The 4,362-nt window shown below is 47.3% G+C and overlaps 1 pseudogene; it reads right to left on the minus strand.

Moving 5' to 3' along the window:
* Positions 1 to 2,560: 2,560 nt before the first annotated feature.
* LOC124990166 (mitochondrial nicotinamide adenine dinucleotide transporter SLC25A51-like) lies at positions 2,561 to 3,445 on the minus strand (annotated as a pseudogene).
* Positions 3,446 to 4,362: the final 917 nt, after the last annotated feature.

Below are 4,362 nucleotides of genomic sequence, written 5' to 3' on the forward strand. Positions count from 1 at the left end.
TGCCCCAGATTAAGGCCTGACTGCCTACGAAAAGCCTGCTTCTAGCTCTGCACTTGACCCACAGGAATATAATGCTTCCTCAAGGTGAACTGAAACCCAGCTCTTTAGGTTTCTGAGGTTCTGTGGCCCATCAAGTTAAAACAGCTGGCTAGTATCTACACCCATCAGCATGTTGTACCTCCAGAGAGGCCAAGCCAGCACCTAGCCTGCTGGCCCATGGCCTAGCCAAGGGTGGCTGGGTTGGCTCTAAGCACCCTGAGCAGGGCAACAGGTAGCTGGGCAGGCCTGGCAGTTGTCATGCATCCAAAGCAGAGAAGAAGGCTTGTGTTTCTGGCCTGAGGGCTCAGGTATGTGCACCAGGCAGTGCCAGGATCAGGTGATTAATATGGCCCTGTTTTCTGCAGCCTGTGGGCACAGCAGCCAGATGTGGTTGTACATGCACACACACAGGCCTGAGGGCTTCTGCCATTTTCATTATTTGAAGGGACAACATCAAAGGTCTGCTGTCCAGACCCTGGCTGCCTGACCAGCTGGTGGACTGACCCTGTGGACTGAAAGAGTTTTGCAGAGAACAGACTGGGTGACATGCGATCAGGTCCCTTGGGAACACAGGTTCTTAAACTTCTAACAACATTACAAAATCCCCAGTGGGGTTTGTTTAAATGTGCACTGCCCGGGCCATTCTCAGAGCTTGAATACAGTAGGTCTGGAGCAACACCTCCCTGGGCATTTGTATGTTCATAGACATCCAGGGAATTCTGCAGCAGACGGCCTGGGGACCTTACTTCGAGAAGCAGCCTGGCCAGTGGAGCACAGTATCTTTGCTCCTCAAAGAGTGGTCCTTGCACATGCAAGTATCTGCATCATCAATTTAAAAGTTCAGACCTGAGCCCAAGTCTACTGACTCTGAATCTTCAACTTAAGATCCCCAGGTGATTCCTGTGCACATTGTAGGTTAAGAAGACTGCTCTGGAATAGCTGTTCTCAAACTGGCATGAACTGGCAGAACCTGAAGCCCTATCAAGCACAGAGCAAGGGCTTCAGATTCAGAAGGTCTGAGGTGGGGCAGGAGAATGTGCACTTCTAACAAGTTCTCAGGAGATGCTGATTTGGGGACCCTGCTTTAGGAACCACCATGCTAGTCTAGAGCAGCCTTTCTCTGCCCTGCTTCCATGGCCAGCATCCAGGGAACTTTAAAAACCATTGCTGCTTAGGTTCCCCTAGGGGCTTGATTTCACAGGTCTGGGACCAGCCTGGCAATGGGGAGATCTAGAAGATCCCCAGGTTTGTTTTTTTTTTTTTTTAATGTACAGACAAGATTGAGAGCCATTGTTATGGAGCCAGAGAACTCAGACACAAATGCCAACTGATGGCCTAAGAAAAGTCACTTTGACTCTTCAACCTTAAGTTCCTACAAGTCCAAGTGATGAGAATTCTTAACTGTCAGGGTCACTATGGAAATTAACAGTATAATGAAAGTAAAGTAAAGCTCCAAGTGCATTATAGTTGTTTAATTCCTATTTCCCTAGCTTCCCCTGATGCTGAAGAGCCCCCCATATCTGCTGTGACCCCCATATTCCACTTGACACATGCTCCTTAAGTTGGGGTTGCCATGAGTCAGCACCTTCCCAGGTGTTAGGAATACAAATGTAGGACAGACCTGATCCCTTGAAGACCTTGAATGACACAAGAAGCTGGACTCAACCAGAGGAGGTCAGGGAAAAGGGTCATAACTGAAATGTCTAATGTGAATGATTTCACGAGGGAAACAAGAGGCCAAACTTAAGACTGCTTACATACGTCATCGCTGGTCACGGAGGCCTTTCTTTTAGTTGACCCTCGATGGAAAGAAAGGTTCTCTCTGCCTTAGAGGCACCCTTTGATGGCAAGCATGAGGGCCCTCTGGCATTGCTAGTGAGAGACATGGGTCATAGCCCAGAATCTGTCCCCCAGGCTGGCTGCAGTCAATTGTCTCCTGATGGTGGCCATGGAAAAGGTCAATACCATAATGCAGACAAGTCAGGGCAGAAAATTCTGACACTTTATAAGGGATGGCGGGCACAGGCTGCCAAAGCAAAACTAGACCAGAAAGGACCACCCTTCCTGGACAAAGTTGCTAAAGCCACTGAAGTCACTGTCTTGAGGTACCACAAATGCACCCTTGGTGCAATCCCATTAGCATAAATGGATAATTGCATGGCAGAGGTTCATGAGGGGACAAGATCCACTTGAAGCCCCAGTACAGTCAGATGGCTAAGAGGAAAGGGAGGGCAGTAGAAAGGCAGGTCAAAGCCTTGCTTCTCCAAGGTGACAATAAGCAGTCCCAAGCCATTGGAATTTCACTTTCAGTCTGTCTGTTCAAGTTCATTTATTTATTTATTTTCCCATGAAACTGTTTATTGTTTTTATTTTCCTGAGGCTTAAGGGAATTAACTTTGCACATAATTCATGCAGCCTGGACTTAATGACACCAACTTATATTTGAGTCAATCAGGAACAAGCCCAAACTATATTCTTAGGTCTATTTAGTTGATAAATGGCACTTCACCAATGACTTTTCTCATATAATCTTTAACAAGAACTCATAAGTAGCATTGATTATGCCCTGAGAAATGAGAGACTGATGGTAATTCAGACGGGCACCTCTGAAAAGATTTGTCAGTTTCCTGTCCCATTCTAGCCTGATTGTTTTGAAAACCTTGGGAAAAGACTGAAATTCCCCACTAATCTGAGACTGTACACAAGTTTTTACAATGTTAACTGGAAAAACCAAGGATCCTGACATGTGGAGATCCAATAGACCTCCACAGCTAAAGCCACTGACCCAATGAGCACTGTGAGTCGTTGCAGCAGGCAGGTGCTCCTTAACGGGACCTCGAAGGCCAAAGAAAAGGACATTGCTGAATCCATTATGGAAAAGAATGGGCACCAAACCTCGATGATACTCTCCATTTCCACCACATTTCAGGCCTGAAGGCCTGATAAGTGTTTGTGAACTTGTCATGATGCCTGTGGTGTTGAATGTCTGAACGCTTTCCAATGGAGTGAAAATGACTTCTGTTGTCCCTGAAAGTACTGCCACCACGCCAGGGGGTGCAAACTCTGGGGCACTGACATGTTTTGGAGAAGGCAAATCCTCACGCAGACCAAACATAAGAGCCAGGGTGGTGGTTTTCTGCATCACTGGCAGAAGGACCGCACAATACAAGTTTCTAAATCCGTCCCTCCTCAACTGAAGCACTTCATCACAGGTTTCGATTCCACAGAGCTGCTGCCGAAAAAGGATCTTCTGAGTGGAAAACATGATGGCTACGTTGTTGAAAGCTGCACAGCAGCCACACAAGTAATGCTCCGTCTCACCAATATTTGTCACGTGAAGTGAGACGTCTTGTGTTGAAGATGTAAGGATCAGTGGCCTCGTTTCCTGAGCTTCTGAATCCATCATGTTGCTTAAGGTCTTTCTTCTTCATGAAGGATTTCTTTTTTTTACAACCTGTGACACCAACTGAGCCTGGTGGTAGGAGGGATGATAGCTTTATGGCAGCTTTCCCAATTTCTTCCATTGTTACTGGTTTGTCAGTTTCTTTCTTCTGGAGTCAGTTTCGATACCTGGATTTCCAAATAAGAGACCAGATGAGTCAACGCCTCTCTGAGGGAAACAGCTTGTTATTTTCCCCTGAGATGCACTAAGGGTAACTCTAAGTCCAACATGCCTAAACTGTGCCCTGGACCCACTATGGGACATGAAGTCCTAGCACATCTGATTCTGTGGAATCCTTTCAAAGCGAAGATGCAGGAGCTCCAACTGGCAATACTCATGTATTTCCAGGACTTTTGTCTCACAGATTGCAGGTAGAGAAACAGAAGGTGGGAATTAAGAGCAGCTGGGTACAACATGGCTGTGGAAGACTGGCCCCACACCCGCAGCTGCCAGCCCACAGGATCCGGGCGAACGAGTTCATGAGCCAGCGTCTGCACAGGCGCAGTCAAGTTCATTTATTTAAATCCTCAAGTTCAGTCATGTTCCTGGCAAATATTGAGAAACAAAAGCCCATGACCCATTCGGAAGGCATGATACAGTCTATAGAGACACTTGGAAACCCAAGAAATTAGACCAGTGGCAGAGATAGACCCCAGCCTCTGCCAGTAGAGGAGAAAACGACACGAGCAAACACTGCACCCTGCTCATCCAGATAACTCCACACGCCAAGAACCAAACTGACTGCATCAAACACCTTCTCTCTGGCCTAGATCCTCCACCCTCCTCGGGCAGAGCCTGACTCACAGATGAGGAACCCCAGAGTTGGGTGACTGCTCAGAAGTCCCACAGCCAACTGCACTGTGGTCCCCAAGTTCTCTTCC

Source organism: Sciurus carolinensis, chromosome 8, assembly GCF_902686445.1.
Source record: "Sciurus carolinensis chromosome 8, mSciCar1.2, whole genome shotgun sequence".
In the NCBI taxonomy this organism is placed as follows: Eukaryota; Metazoa; Chordata; class Mammalia; order Rodentia; family Sciuridae; genus Sciurus; species Sciurus carolinensis.